The following is a 17,763-nucleotide window of genomic DNA, read 5'->3' as shown; positions in this document are numbered from 1 at the left end:
TAGTTTCTAATTATGGATACATTTGTACAAAGAAAGAATAGGAAGACTGATTGTGATTCACCTACTTGCATTATGATAAGTATGCACCACTATAAAAACCTAATTATCTATCTACGGCTGTTTAATCGTAGCACCAGTGTCATTATTTGGAGACTGGTAGAACTTTGGGGTTGCAATAATTCAGTATATCACAAGGCAGCAGAGTGGTAAACAACATTACAAATAACATTATACTAACACCAGTATGTGGAAATATACATGGATTGGCCTGTGTCACCTAAATATTGCATTAATCAACAGGAATATCACCCAAACATTGAGGGTTGCATTACTTAAAAACTTTGCTCAAAATTGTATCATTAGTAGCCCAAATGGCAAAATATTGCCCAATGTGGTCACCTGGCTGGTATTCAATGCCAAAAACCAGTTCCAGTATGGAAGGATGGGGAGTGGTTCGTAGAGAGTGGAAGGAGCTTGTGAAGTTTATAGTGGTTCTTTCATTTCTAAAAGATTTTTTCAACAGGATGTTCGAATTCATCTCAGCCCGACTGTGCTGTGCATTCCCCCCCTCCCCCCACCCTTTCGTCCAGAATCTGTTAATGTTCTTGTAATGCTATAATAACTGAAGCCAGGAATTCCATGCACAGTTAAATCTTAAAACATGCTTACATCTGTGCAATATAAAAGACCAGACATGCACAATTAAAGGAAAAACGTACAATATCAGAATTCCTTCTTTTATTGTGATGCATTTCATTTTACTTTAAAACAGAGTACAACAACCAGTTTGTCCAAATTCTCCAACAATCAGGGTAGATCTACTGGTTGAGGCCCTGAACTAACAACCTCTGTATTCGGGAGGCAAGGCATTCGAATTTCTCCACTGGCAATCTTGAAAATTGGGTTTCTGTGGTTTCCCATTTTGAGTTTGGTGTTGGTCCTGTGTCATTCCATGTAAACAGGAAATAATTATCGAAAATTAATCTTTCTGTAAGAATTTTTTTTTCCTGTTATACATTTAGGTGTGGTATTAAATTTTGTTGGCAAAATTAATTTTTCCCTCCAAAACCTGTTGTTTATTTATGGCAGCCATTGTTTTCAAGACAATTTTGTTGAGTTTGTACATGCAGAAGATTTGATCAATTTCAAGGTAACAAAAAAAAAAATCATGAAATTTATAATAATTCGGTATGGTTTATACATCAGTTTAAAGAGCATAACTTCTTCTTCTTTTTGATATATTTTTAGAAACAAACGCTTTAGGCATGATACATACAAAAACATTTATGTAATGTAACCCAAAATGTGAAATGTAAATTACCAAATGCAATGGAAAATCCAGGATGGAGTGTAACAATACCAGAGAAGGAAAGTTCCTATTCACCATATAGCGGAGATTCTGAGTCGCAATAGGCACAATAAAAAGATTCACACACTCATAGCTTTTGGCCATTAAGGCCTTTGTCAGCAGTAGACACACATACACACATGCACACACACACACTCACGCAAACGCAACTTGCACACATGTCTGCAGTCTCAGACAGCTGAAACTACACTGCGAGCAGCAGCACCAGTGCATAATGGGAGTGGCGACTGGGTAGGGGTAAGGAGGAGGGTGGGGCGGGTAGGGGGAGGGATAGTATGGTGGGAGTGGTGGACAGTGAAGTGTTGCAGTTTAGACGGAGCTCAGGAGAGAAGAGGGGAAGGGGGTAAGTAGCGGAAAGGAGAGAAATAAAAATAAATTAAAAGACTGGGTGTGGCGGTGAAATGATGGCTGTGTAGTGCTGGAATGGGAACAGGGAGGGGGCCGGATGGGTGAGGACAGTGACTAACGAAGGTTGAGGCCAGGAGGGTTATGGGAACGTAGGATGTATTGCAGGGAAAGTTCCCATCTGCGCAATTCAGAAAAGCTGGTGTTGGTGGGAAGAATCCATATGGCACAGGCTGTGAAGCAGTCATTGAGATGAGGGGTATCATGTTTGACAGCGTGTTCAGCAACAGGGTGGTCCACTTGTTTTTTGGCCACAGTTTGTCCGTGGCCGTTCATGCGGACAGACAGCTTGTGAGTTGTCTTGCCTACATAGAATGCAGCACAGTGGTTGCAGCTTAGCTTGTAAATCACATGACTGGTTTCACAGGTAGCCCTGCCTTTGATGGGATAAGTGATGTTAGTGACTGGATTGGAGTAGGTGGTGGTAGAAGGATGTATGGGACAGGTCTTGCATCTAGGTCTATTACAGGGGTATGAGCCATGAGGTAGGGGATTGGGAGCAGGGTTGTGTAAGGATGGACAAGTATATTGTGTAGGTTCGGCGGATGGTGGAATACCACAGTAGGAGGGGCGGGAAGGATAGTGGATAGGACATTTCTCATTTCAGGGCACGATGAGAGGTAATCAAAACCCTGGCGGAGAATGTAATTCAGTTGCTCCAGGATGGAAGGATAATTACGGTCAGTGAAGGCTTCAGTGTGACCCTCGGTATATTTAGAGAAGGACTGCTCGTCACTGCAGATGCGATGACCATGGGTGGCTAGGAAGGGACTTCTTGGTATGGAATGGGTGGCAGCTTTTGAAGTGGAGGTATTGCTGGTGATTACCGGTAGTACATTTGATATGGATGGAGGTACTGATGTAGCCATCTCTGAGGTGGAGGTCAACATCTAGGAAGGTGGCTTATTGGGTTGAGTAGGACCAGGTGAAGCAAATGGGGGAGAAGTTGTTGAGGTTCTGGAGGAATGTGAATAAGGTGTCCTCACCTTCAATCCAGATAGCAAAGATGTCATCAATGAATCTGAACCAGGTGAGGGGTTTAGGATTCTGGGTTTTTAGGAAGGATTCCTCTAGATGGCCTATGAATTGGTTAGCGTAGGATGGTGCCATGCGGGTGCCCATAGCTGTACCGCGGATTTGTTTGTAGGTAATGCCTTCAAAGGAGAAGTAATTGTAGGTGAGGTCATGGAGACTGGGAAGGAGGTTGTTGGTTTGGAATCCATAGGGTGTATGGAAAGGTAGTGTTCGATAGCAGTAAGGCAATGGGCATTAGGAATGTTAGTGTACAGGGAGGTGGCATCAATAGTGATGAGCAGGGCACCGTGTGGTAAAGGGAAAGGAACTGTGGAGAGTCGGTCGAGGAAATGGCTGGTATCTTTTATATAGGAGGATAAGTTCTGGGTAATAGGTTGAAGGTGTTGGTCTACGAGAGCAGAGATTCTCTTTGTGGGGGCACAGTAACCAGCCACAATGGGGCATCCTGGGTGGTAGGGTTTATGGACTTTAGGAAGCATGTAGAAGGTGGGAGTGCAGGGCGTGGTAGGGGTAAGTAGAGAGATGGACTCTGGGGAGAGGTTCTGGGATGGGCCTGAGGATTTGAGTAGTGACTGGAGATCCTGCTGGATTGCTGGATTGGGTACACTGTGGCATGGTTTGTAGGTGGGAGTATCTGACAGCTGATGGAGTCCTTCTGCCACGTAATCCTTGCGGTTCAAAACAACGGTGGTGGAGCCTTTGTCTGCAAGGTAGGATTATAAGATTGGGATCAGTTTTTATATGGTGGACCGTGGTTCTTTCTGCGGATATAAGGTTAGTACAAATGTTGATGGATTTGGGGAATGATTGTGAGGCAAGGTTCAAGAAAAAGAAATTCTGGAAAGTTAACAGGGGGTGGTTTGGAGGCAGCGAGGGTGGATTACGGTTGGATGGAGGAGTGAACTGAGTTAGGCAAGGTTCAATATTGGTCTTTTATTGAGTCTGATTGGTCGGGTTGGTGCCGAAAAAGTATTTCCACTGTACCACTGTAGGGACTGAGAGAAGGAGAGAAGGTCTTTAACTAGTCTGCATGGTTGAATTTGGGAGTGGGGCAAAAGGTGAGGCCTTTGGAAAGGACTGATATTTCTGTGGGACTAAGACTTCTGGAGGAAAAGTTCATAACTGTGTTGTGGTTCTGATTAGGTTTTGGGTTATGTGTGGTGGTGGCAGGAAGTTTTGGAGGGTGGGGTAAGTGTAGTAGGTCTGTGAGGCAGTTTGTCAGCTATGAGGGGGTGTGGGGGAGGTTTGGAGGTTGTTGTAGAAGTGGTGTACAGTGGTACTCCAAGGAGGTAGTAGGAAGTGAGCAGGATAGAGAGCTTTTTGAGGTGGCATTGTGCATGTTGCTCAAGTTCCTGCAGGACAAGAGTTTCAATGTATGTGTGGGTGCCAGGAATTTGGGATTCTGCATTCTATGTAGACATGACAACTGACAAGCTGTCTGTCCGCATGAACGGCCACGGACAAACTGTGGCCAAAAAACAAGTGGACCACCCTGTTGCTGAACACGCTGCCAAACATGATGCCCCTCATCTCAATGACTGCTTCACAGCCTGTGCCATATGGATCCTTCCCACCAACACCAGCTTTTCTGAATTGTGCAGGTGGGAACTTTCCCTGCAATACATACTACGTTCCCGTAACCCTCCTGGCCTCAACCTTCGTTATTCACTGTCCACCACACCCAGTCTTTTAATTTATTTTTATTTCTCTCCTTTCCGCTTCTTACCCCCTCCCCCCTCCGCACCTTCTCTCCTGACCTCCGTCTAAACTGCAACACTTCACTGTCCACCACTCCCACCATACTATCCCTCCCCCTCCCCACCCCACCCTCCTCCTTACCCCTACCCAGTCGCCACTCTCATCATGCACTGGTGCTGCTGCTCGCAGTGTGGTTCCAGCTGTCTGAGACTGCAGACGTTTGTGCAAGTTGCGTTTGCGTGAGTGTGTGTGTGCATGTGTGTATGTGTGTCTACTGCTGACAAAGGCCTTATTGGCCAAAAGCTATGGGTGTGTGAATCTTTTCATTGTGCCTATCGCGACTCAGCATCTCCGCTATGTGGTGAGTAGCAACTTTCCTTCTCTGGTAAAGTTACCAAAAGTCTATTTTTTAAGATTTTCACAAAATGCATTAAAGTGTAGAAATTTATGTGTCATGCTGTCCTTTACATAAGTATACCTGATAACTGGGCATGTCAAATAAATTTCCACATAAAATCCTTCTCCTGGTATAGGATATTTAATTCATGTAATATGACCTACCTTTATTTATGTAACATGAGTTACCATTATTTTTGTAACATTAGCTATAATTTTGAGCAGTCAGTGTGTTTCTGAATTAAATACCAGATAACTAACAATGCATTTAAATATATTTAATGTGCAATTATCTCCATATGCCACATGAAGTCCCACCTGGAAGAAACTATTTCTGACAATTTACATTACTACAATCGTTACAACAGTATCTTGCAATTTATTGTAGAATGCTTTTAACTGCAGCTGAAAAGAAAAAGAAGGCAAAAACTGAAAGATGAAGTCGAATATGAAGAGTATAAAATTAAATGCAAGGAAACTATGAAAAAGTCAGGAAAAAGAAGAAGGAACAGGAAAAAAGTTTGAGTACAAGAGAACAAGAAAGAACTGCTACAGAAAGGAAATGAATGTGAGAGAAAGAGTAGCCAAGTACAAGAAGCAACTAAAGCAAGCATCTTTGTCTACACCAAGTAGTTCTGCCTCTGCACCAAATAAATGTAGGTCTTCATTGGGAAAAGCCATATCCAAAGTGAAACTTGTACTTCAAGCATCACCCAGGGAACAAAAAAAAGTGTTATTACAAGCTTGTATCATATATTTGTTGAACCTCTAGTAATAGAAAGAATCCCTAGATCAAAAATAAATGCCAAAACAATAAGTGCAGTCGACAACTTCTATGAAAGGGATGACATTAGCAGATAGGCTCCTGGACACAAAGATGTGACTGTAAAAAATGAGAAAGGCAAGAATAAGTAGTAAGTACAATGCTTGATGTTTTCTTTGAAAGAAGCCCATGCTGTGTTTTGTATAGAAAATGGGAAACGTGAGCGGAAAAAATAAATTTGCAGAGTTAAGACTCAAACACATCATGCTTGCCAGTAAACTTCCATGCAACGTGTATCTCTGCAAATATCACAAGAATTTCATTTGTGCTGTTAAGTGTCTTCAGAGCATAGTGCCTCAAATACCTGAGTGCACCAGTAACTTGCCTAAATGTTTTCTATGTGTAGAGCCTACAGCTGATTGTTGTTTGCGAAAGTGTATAAAATGTAAAGATTTAATATCAGTTAAACTTCTTGATTTATGTATTGGCATACAAGATATGATGTGAAATGGTATGTACAGCAAGAGAGCGATTGCAGAATTTTGAAAGTAGAGGAAAAAGGTACAGTAAGGCATCTTGTTGATCATATTCTTACTATGGGACCCAAATTTTTAGAGCACTGCTACTCCAAGAGAGAACAGTCAAAGAGCAATCAGAGTGACATGGTACCAGTACCTTCTTCAATGCTATCTTCAATGGTGCAAATTAATTTTGCTGAAAATTTTACATGTGTAAGTCAAGATGGAATTCAAAGTTCACTTTGGGAGCAGAATCAAATTAGTATTTTGACTGCCAACGATTTGGTGTTCAGGTACTTCTCACACTATGTGTTGGTGTCTGATAATTTATATCACAAAAACACTGTAATTGACAGACTTCCTGAATAACTCAAATAATATCAGAGAAGTTATAACCTGGTCAGATGGTCCTGCTTCCCATTTCAAAAATAGATATAATCCAAAGGCTCTAAAAGTTATAAGCAAGAGTCATGGCAAAACAATTACATGGAAGTACTTTACAGCTTCTCTTGGGAAGGGGCCAGTTTATGGAATTGGTGGGGCTGTAAAGGACCAAGTTTAGTCTCACACTAAAAACAGAAAATGTATTGTAAACAATGCAACTGATTTTGTAAAAGCATTGTTCAGTTCTTCTTCTAATGAGACAGCAATTCTTATGGGTGCAAGAAGCAAAAAACTACATTTCTCGGCCTTAATCTAGAACTGCAAGCCTTTCTTGAAGATCACTAGAATTCATCACTTCAAACTATATAATACTGAAGTTGTAGGACACACCATTTCATCAGTTGCAAAGGAAAACACTAACTGAACAGATAAATCTCTAGATTTGCTAGTAGATGACTTAGTGGTGGTAAAATATGACAATTCAAATTTTCCAGTTAATGTTACTAAAATTAAAAAGGTGAGTTTAAGGTTGCTGTTATGATGAGGGATGGGAAGCTTTGGAAATGGCCTGAAATTATAGATGAAATGTACTACACTAAAGAGAAACTAATCAGAAAAGTGAACCCTCCAAGTGTGGTAAACTGTTGTGGTTATTTCAAGTTTGATTGTGATCTGTGACAATGTAACATTAGTTACCATTTGGTGTAATGTGACTTACCTGTTCATTATTTTTCTATATTTCTTTTATTGGAGATTGAATTTTATAATTGTGTTAGAATGCTTCTGAGATCTTCTGATATTGTGTGTGAAACTTCCAAGAAACGTTCACATAAAACAGAACAGACTTTTGTGTTTCCTTAATCATATGCAAGACCCATTTATTGGAAAGGGAGCATGAGTTACAAAGAATAATTATTAGATTTGGTTTCATAAATATAATAATGTAACAATTATTGTGATCCAGGTTCATATAGCAGTTTGCATAAAGTATGCTTTGATTTATAAAAAATATTGGATACAAACATTTCCTTCTGTTAATTGTCCAAGATCTATATTGTAAACATCATTTTGTAATATGAGTTACTATGAGTGACCCTCCTTTACCATAGGCCACAGCCAATTTCTTTCTTGTACCTTTCTTTCCTGACTGATTCCAATTCTCTGAAAGCTGCAGCCTTACTGCTTAAATGAAAAGAACTGCATTGAAGGTGACTAGAATATCTCTTTGGAGACTCTCAGCACTAAAATTCACATGATAAACTGGTATGCATGTAACAGCATGTACTACCTAATATATTCCAGAACTCCAAGCATAAAAATGGATTCTGTACTTTGGATAGCCCTTCTTTGGGCTAGGGAGCATTTGTACATTGATCAGCCAGGACATTATGACCATCGGCCTACTATCAGTTTAAGCCTGTCGAGGTGATAGCAGCGTCACCTGACAAGGAATGACTGCTAGTCAGACACACAAATGGTGTGTGTGTAGTATCAGTGTGTAGAAAGGGGATGGCACGCGATGTATTTGAGTTTGAGCGAGGAAAGATTGTGATGGTGTGGAAGCTCAGCATGAGCATTTTGGAAACTGTGCAACTTGTCAGGTGTTTGAGGAGTGCTTCGGTGAGTGTCCTCAACACATGGCGAAACCATATTTGAAACGACAGCCAGGCAGCGTAGGGTTAGGTGGTCACCCCTCATTACAGATGTCAGATGTTGTAGGCTGGGTAGACTGGTAAAACAGGAAAGGTGGCAAACTGTGGCAGAACTAACATTGGACTTTAATGCTGGGCAGAGAACAAGTGCGTCTGAAAACACAGTGCACCAAAGGGTCCTAATGACAGCCGAGAAGCCACACATGTGATGATGTTAACATCACAACATTGACAACTACAACTGAAATGGGCATCTGATTATCAGTACTGGACACTGGTGCAGTGGCAGAGTGTTGCATGGTCTGATGAATCCTGATACTTGTAGACAAAAAATACACATGTAAAATCTGGTGTAAGGTGAAAACAAAGTTTATAAAGTGATGTAGCATGGAGAGATATTCTGTAAAGTGACTCCATCATCATGAGAATGGTTCTGGGAACCCATTGTTGTAGTGCTGAAGCATATGCAGAATTTGCGTGCACATAAAATCTGGTCTGAGGCGTAAAATTAGTTTTGTGTTATTTCTGTTTCACATCAGTAAACTATCAAAATTTTACTGACCCATACAGTTCTTTTCATATGTGCGATGTACCCTGCTTTAGCAGGGAAAAGAAGGGAACCAGTGGAAAAATGCTTTTATCTGGGCACCGAAAATGATGAATATGCTCGTGTTTAAAAGATTCTGACTCAAAAGATGGGGAACCAGCTGCCTCACTCTACCTTCTTCAGCACCTTCAAAATTTTTCATGAAATATTGGAATGCGAACATACTCGAGCTCTTTTATGTTGAGAGAGACGGAGACAGTGACATTGAGAGAGAGATACAGAAAAGTAGTAAATACTGGAAAACAGTTGACAGTGGTTGTGTTATAAAAAGAATGAAGGAGAGACAACAGTGCTAGGAAAAGAATGAAAGAATGCCAGTGAGAGAGGAATAAGGAGAAAGAGAAAGTGTAAATAGGTGAGAAACAGTGGTAATGAGAGACAGAGTCTATGACAATGACAACAAGAAGCAGAGAGATAATGATAATGAGAAGAGACAGCAGAAGTGGGAAGGAATAAATGTGATAGCAGTAGTGAGGGAGAGTAAGAAGGACACAGTGACAAGGAGAGGAGAAAGTGTTAGTAGGACAGAATGATGGAGACTGTGGCTGTGAGACAGGGGACAGTGACAGTTAGAGACCAAAGAGATAATGCAATGAGTTGGGATGAATGAGTAGGTGAGAATGGGAAGTGGGATTGGATGAGTATGAGCGACAGTTGAGCAATGGACTAGTGTGCCTGAATGAGTTACAGTTAGGAGAGCTCGTGGGAGTGAGAGGTGAGTTGCATGTTAAAATGAGCCTGAATATGTTCGCATGCCAAAATGATTGAGAAATTTTTTAAAGGTGCTGAAGAAGGTAGAATGAGGCAGTCTACCAAACAGGAGCATATTTGCATTCCTTCTGCTCCAATAGGAGTATTTTTCTGTTGGTAAACAATAATCCAAACTCTCCTCAATTAGGCTGATGTGTTTATCTGCCAGAAAATGACAGTGACAGATGAATACTAAAATGAGGAAATTTGGAAAAATGTAAGGTTAAATAATTCCAGATCCTTTGCATTTTTGCCACCAAAAATTATTCTAGCTTCTCTGTCAAACACAACAATATCGGATCTGTTTATTCCAACAGCCCTGTCAGTAATAATCACGGTGCCCCAAAAAATTCACATACGCTGCTTCCTGATCACGTTCTCTGCTCAAATCAAGATTAAAAGAAGAAGAGTGTAAAATAACTTTGGAGGGTGAAGTGACATTAGAATGTGACTTCTTCTTACTAGTTTGCCTAAATACAGCGCTCCAAAGTAACAACATTATCTCTCTGATTGTTGAAAACTCTGAGATCATTGTCAAAGGAAATGATTTATTGTTCTTTATGGAAAATCTGTATTCTATGGAGCAAAATTGAGAAAATGCACTATTATGCACTATAGCGTAATATTGTGCACTGTAGGTATCATATTGTCAAATAAAGAAATATTTAATTATTCATTTGGATATTCTTACATACTTTTGAGAATATATGTTATACTTTTTTAAGACAAGGTTTTGTTGTTTAATTTCGTAGATCAAATACTATTTGTATGAAGACCTACTGAAAGCAAATTATGTACATAAAATTAAAAAAATAAATAAATATGTTTTCAAAATAAATGAAAAACATGAGCGTTTTAAGATCTTCTTTAGCAAAACTGACCTCCCTTTCAGAAAATCCTGGCTACATCCTTGCCTCAGAGGATGATTTTGCAAAGAGTTTCGACAAGTGGTGTGGTTGTGTATGTGGTATGTATGGTACAGTGTCACTATTTGATGTTGCTAAAGCATTATATGCATATTTGTACTCAGATGTTACCCTACAATGTTAGCTAAAATTACCAAAAACTAAATTAAATGAATGTCTCCATTCTGCAGTGTGTTATTTAAACAAATAAAGATCTATGAGAAAATGGGCCTTGCATTATTAATGTTTGATGTCATAGAGTGTTAAAAACAGTAGCATTTTCTGTAAGCATTCCAATGTATGACCACCTCTCATTGCTGTTTACAGTTTTATGGTAATTTGTTACTTTTTTTACTGATTTCCTCCCACTTTTCAACATCTTCATCCTAAGACACATATAAATATGAGACTTTAAATGAAATTAGCACTGTGCGATATTTTAACAAATACACCGACATCCCATCAGACAATTAACACATTGCAACAAATATACTCTTGATTATATAACTACAAGACTGCCTTAGAGGAGTCTGACACTATAGGATTATAGTAGACTTGTAAAGAATAGCAGAAAATCCAAGTAGGACCGATTCTGCGGAAAAATTTGCATATGACACTGCTAAATGTACACTATAAGCAATTAACTCCAACCCACCTGTGCTGATAACCACCGCTACTGGCATAAAAACTGACATCATATTGGGTTAAAAGACAATGACTTCATTATAAGACTGCCTTAAAGGAGTCTGACACTATAGGAATACAGTAGACTTATAAATAATTCAGAAAAATTCCAAATAAATACACAAACAACACATCACTAAATGTATACTGTAAGCAATTAGATAGGCAGACACTTTATTTAAAACATTCTAACAATCCGAAATGAAGTCATGTTCACACACAACTCTACAGATAGCCAGCTCAGGGCTTATTACAGCAACTACTTGCTCACCACTAGACACTGGGTATCCATGTCAGAAGCTGCAGAGCTGGAGATTCATCCCACTGGTTGGCCAGTGCCTACACACCAGATAGATAATGCTACAGGAGAGAGTGACTGTGATGGAGAATGACCTGTTGGGCACTTTCCCTCACACTTGCATAGGTAATAAGTGAACCACACACCTGACATAAGTACACGTGGATACTACTATTAATATGTGGGCAGGTGGCATGCTGTCAGCAATGACTTTGATAAGATAGAGAATACAATCTCCACTGAAGAGCCAAACAAACTGATACATCTGCCTAATATAGTGTAGGGGCCCCACGAGCATGCAGAAGTACTGCAACACAACATGGCATGGAGTTGACTAACGTCTGAAGAAGGGCAGGAGGGAATTAACAACATGAATCATGCAGGGCTGTCCATAAACCCGTAAGAGTTTGAGGGGGTGGAGATCTTTTCTGAACAGCACGTTGCAAGGCATCCCAGATATGCTCAGTAATGTTCATGTCTGGGAGCTTGGTGGCCAGCAGAAGTGTTTAAAATCAGAAGAGTGTTCTGGAGCCACTCTGTAGCAATTCTGGATGTTTGGGGTGTTGTATTGTCCTAATGGAATTGCCCAAATCCATTGGAATGCGCAATGGACATGAATGGCTGCAGGCGATCAGACAGGATGCTTACATACGTGTCAACTGTCAGAGTCACATGTAGACGTATCAAGGGTCCCATATCACTCTAAATGCACATGCCCACACCATTACAGAGCCTCTACCAGCTTGAACAGTCTCCTGTCGACATGCGGGGTCCATAGATTCATGAGGTTGTCTCCATACCCTCCAGGCAAGGCTAAAGCTTTGTGTTATGCACTCATCAAGGGTACATGAGTGGGCCTTCAGCTCCAAAAGCACATATCAATGTTGTTTCATTGAATGGTTTGCATGCTGACACTTGTTGATGGCCGAGCACTGAAATCTGTAGCAGTTTGTGGAAGGCTTGCGCTTCTGTCACACTGAAGGATTGTCTTCAGTTGTCATTGGTCCTGTTGTAGCAGGATCTATTTCCAGCAGCAGTGATGTTGGAGATTTGATGTTTTACCGAATTCTTGATATTCACGGTACACTCATGAAATGGTCATACATGAAAATCACCACTTCATCGCTGCCTTGGAGATGCTGTTTCCCATTGCTCATGCACCAATTATAACATCACATTCAAACTAACTTAAATCTTGATAACCTGCCATTGTAGCAGCAGTAACTGATCTAACACCAGTGCCAGACACTTGTTGCCAACTTTAGTGCTGTATTCTGCCTGTTTACGTATCCCTGTGTTAGAATACACATGTCTATACCAGTTTCTTTGGCACTTCAGTGTGTATAAACAGCTCTAATATTTTTTATTACATGTCTCTCTAATTCCTGAGGATACTGCCATTAATGAGTCACTATTAAAATCATTACATCACAAGTGGTCAGTCATCCAGCTGAGTACTATTCCTTCGTTATTTTCCTTTAACGTCACACTCATTCCACAACTATCAAATTGGTAGGTCTCTATGATATCCACACGACAGAAAAGAACTGTTAGCAACCATGAAAGAATCATTAAACTGGTATTTGTTTATTTGTACAGTAGTAAACTATGATCACTTTATGTAATGAGTTGTCCCAGCAATGCCACTGATCATGCATCACATATTATTGTGCAAGATACATTCTCACGTTGGTTCCTACAAGCTACTGCCAAATCTTGTTACCTCGCACACAGAAGTTCAAGTTAGATGTTAGATGGTCAGAGTATCCATTCTGTTAAAAATCCTTACCAAAATCTTGCATTATATCCAAATGCATATGCTAATTATCGTCTAAGCAAATGTGTAGCAATAGTCCAGACAGCTTGGTCATTTTAACATCGGATAATTCACTTTATATCTAGAGCATATATTTGAAACCCCTCAGCTTCTATTGCAAATACCAATTCCTTTCACTGTAAAATGCTTTTTCTAGGTGTTTCTAAAAAAATCACTATAATGCTACAAACGTAATATGAAATATGGCAACAGGTAACAATTTATGTTATATATGTTACTCAGGGTTTGTGTTGTGACAGAATCAGATATTTATCCACACCCTGATACAGCATCAAGTAGCTGCTAGCTTAGTGGAGTGTAGATGTTGCCTCTGGATAGTTAGTATTAATTGTAATTGCAGAGGATGGATGATTGCCACAAGGATCTTTACACACATAAATGTAATGTATTCTGTATAAATAGGCAAAGAGATGCACTACTGTTTTATTACACTCTCGGTGATAAAGCACTGGATATTTGCTGCTGGGACTATGCTGATCATGTTGCGCATGTGCACAGAGGACTTCCCCCTCTCACACCTGCACAATCCTCTATCAGTAGACTTCTTGTGATTTTATCAGTGGTACTGTCAATTTGTGACACATGTGTGTCAATATTTTTCCTTCAATTGGGTGGTAGTGTCAATTTGAGGTACATGTGTGTCAATATTTTTCCTTCAATTTTGTTTTGTGGAATCATTCCACTTTAGATGGCTTTGGATGGTACTTCCAAATATTTTCTAATTATAAACACATGTGACTCACAGTTCATGGTTATTAGGAAAGAATACCACAGCTTTCAGAATCCAAATAAAGAGTATCTGAGGGGTCACACTATGCTAATCTAATATCAGTAAAAAAAATTATTTGGGGGAAAAGGACTGGATGCTTCCCAATTTACACCACAATAGATATATCCTTCCCCCTTCCCTGCTGCCTGCTCAGTAGACAAATTGGATAGCAAAATAAAATTTTTAGTGGGGAAAGGTTTAAATCTGCTTGACACATTAGTTCCTTTAGGTACTGTCCATCTCAATCATAGATACCTATATTGACTGTATTGAAGGTTGTTAACAAAGATCATCTTCACTATGTCAGCACCCTTTTTTTTAGTAGAGTACTGCTGTGTGGTAGTACCTCCCACCATTACCAAAGTTCCATTAAAACTATAATCTTGTAAGGCACATACAACCCAATTTCCAGCCTCCTGATTTAAAATGCAATTAGGTTATGAAGAACAGCCTTAACTTCAGCAAATCAATGGAATCAGATGGGCACTGCTAGATGGGGTCCGTCAACTCCCGACGCTCGTGTAACTGCTGACTGTGCATGGAGGGAACGGGTATTAAAAGGGCTGGCCACACCCACTGTTCTGAGTATGACATCATAAATAGCCAATCAGAAAACAGGTTCATGATTAGATAACTTAATATACAACTAATTGATATTACGATGTACTCCAACTGTAACTGTTCCTTCTTAGTTGTATATTAAGTTATCTAATCATGAACATGTTTTATGATTGGCTATTTATGATGTCATACTCAGAACGGTGGATGTGGCCAGCCCTTTTAATTCCCATTCCCTCCATGCACAGTCAGCAGTTACACGAGTGTTGGGGGCTGACAGACCCCATCTAGCAGTGTCCATCCACTGTTCTGGGTATAATTTATCTTATTTTTATACATTTTTTCATATGCTTATTATAATGTCTTTACTATTTTGGCAATATACCTTCACACAGTCTGAAGATGATTCTTTCATAGAGTTGAAACCAGTCAATCACTCCAATAAAAAAATATTTTAACAAGATTGCGATCAAGACTGTTTTAAATTTTAATTTACTACCTTTAAGATCACTGAATATGTTTTCAAAAATCTTATCTTCACTCAGTATCATATCTCCCATTTCATCTTCATCTACACCCTCTTCCATTTCCATAATATTGTCCTCAAGTACATTGCCCTTCTATATACTCCATCCACCTTTCTGCTTTCCCTTCTTTGTTTAGAACTGGGTTTCCATCTGAGCTCTTGATATTCATGCAAGTGGTTCTCTTATCTCCAAAGATCTCTTTAATTTTCCTGTAGGTAGTATCTATCTTACCCCTAGTGAGATATGCCTCTCCATCCTTACATTTGTCCTCTATCCATCCCTGCTTAGTCATTTTGCATTTCCTGTCGATCCCATTCTTGAGACGTTTGTATTCCTTTTTGCCTGCTTCATTTATTACATTTTTATGTTTTCTCCTTTCATCAATCAAATTCAATATATCTTCTGTACCCCAAGGATTTCTACTAGCTCTTGTCTTTTTACCTACTTGATCATCTGCTGTCTTCACTATTTCATCCCTCAGAGCTACTCATTCTTCTTATACTGTATTTCTTTCCCCCATTCCTGTCAGTCATTCTCTAATGCTGTACCTGAAACTCTCTGCAACATCTGGTTCTTTAAGTTTATCCAGGTCCCATCTCCCTAAATTCCCACCTTTCTGCAGTTTCTTCAGCTTTAATCTACAGTTCACACCCAATAGATTGTGGTTGGAGACCACATCTGCCCCTGGAAATGTCCTACAATTTAAAACCTGGTTCTTAAATCTCTGTCTTACCATTATATAATCTATCTGAAACCTTCCAGTGGGTCCAGGCCTCTTCCATGTATACAATCTTCTTTCATGATTCTTGACCCAAGTGTTAGCTATCATTAAGTTATGCTCTGTGTAAAATTCTACCAGGCGGCTTCCTCTTTCATTTCTTACCCCCATTCCATATTCACCTACAATGTTTCCTTTTCCTACTATCAAATTCTAGTCACCCATGACTATGAACTTTTCGTCTCCCTTCACTATCTGAATAATTTCTTTTATTTCATTATACATTTCATGAATCTCTTCATCATCTGCGGAGCTAGTTGGCATATAAACTTGTACTAATGTGGTAGGCGTGGGCTTTGTGTCTATCTTGGCCACAATAATTACTTGACAGTAAAAGCAGAACATAGGTGGACTCAATAAAATAAAATAATTATCAGGTTTTACAGCAACATATTCCTATGTGCATGTTTTATAACAGTACATGGGGAATGTAAGTCTTTCCCTGACGAGAAAATTTTTCCAAGGAACTACACACTGCATACAGCTGTGCGGATGGTTACAGTTGGTAGCTTAACTCATAATGTTTTTTTATGGATACATTTCCACATGTCTATGCAGTTTTGTTTGCACATTTTCTCTTAGCTCTTGTAGTTCTTATGAATGCACTTCTACTTGTGTTCTGACAGCATTTGATTTCTTTTCCCTTTTTTGTTACATGTAGCATAATTCAGAAGTGCTGCTATCACAGTGTTGTCTATGTGAGAGAAAGCACTACGTGTCTTGTGGTTTTATGAAGCACTTTCACCTATTACAATTTAGCAACTGCTTTAAAGTACATATATGGTTGTGATCTGCCAAAAGCGAAGAGCATCGAAGTACTGTATACTACGAAAAGTTGAAAGAGATTGGCATGTTAGTGATGAGGTATGAAATGGTACACCTAGAGTGCATGACAATATTGTTGATCCATGCATATACAATTTCAATGCAGTATGATGAAATCAACTTGTTGTGTTTCCAGAGAAAGAGACATACCTCACAGCACTTTGGTGTAGATTTTAGGCAAATTGCTGCATTTCCATGTGTACAAAATGCAATCCTTCAAGCTTTGCAACCAGATGATTGGCCCACATGTGCCGCACTTACTAGGAAGATGCTGGAACGAATCGATATAGACAGTGACTATTTTATTAAAGGTTGTTTTTGGGATAAAGTGACTTTTCACATCTCTTGGAAATTAAAACAGATGTAATTCCTGGATGTACCATGGTACAGGAGATAAGGGACAGCCCCAAAGGAAATGTGTAGTGTGACTTAATGCACAACACAATTACTGGAATGTTCTTTTTAACTGAGCGTACCATTATGGAAACATTTTACCTGGACATACTGGAACTTCATGTTGCACCAGTTACAGGAGTTTCAGCTGTGTGTAGTAGTTCAACAAGTCAGTCAGTTATTTGTTCATCAGTTCTTGGATGAAACCTTTCTAGACAGGTGGACTGGTTTTTTTTGTGTGTGTTATGGTAAGCATAGAGTGTTCATTTCATCAGCTTGTGATGGGCAAGAACAAATACAATACTAGATGCTGTAAAGGTGATGACAAAAGAGGAGCTAGCAAAGACATAGAGAGAAAGTGAGTATCACCTCGACATTCTATGAGCATCGAATGGAGCACATCCGTAAAAAACACTTTGAGTTAAGCTCCAATTTGCAACAAACCACATAGCTGTATGTAGTGTAGTTCCTTGGAAATAAATTTTTGTGTGCAGGGAAAGACTTTGAACTACCAAGTACTACTATTAATCAGTCCTATCCTTTAGGTGGTATGTATGTATTTCTGTCCCTGAAATGGAGTAAAATGTAATAACACAGTACGCCAAACTTTAA

Source organism: Schistocerca nitens, chromosome 2 (assembly GCF_023898315.1).
Source record: "Schistocerca nitens isolate TAMUIC-IGC-003100 chromosome 2, iqSchNite1.1, whole genome shotgun sequence".
NCBI classification, from domain to species: Eukaryota; Metazoa; Arthropoda; class Insecta; order Orthoptera; family Acrididae; genus Schistocerca; species Schistocerca nitens.
This window is presented reverse-complemented; position numbering follows the sequence as displayed.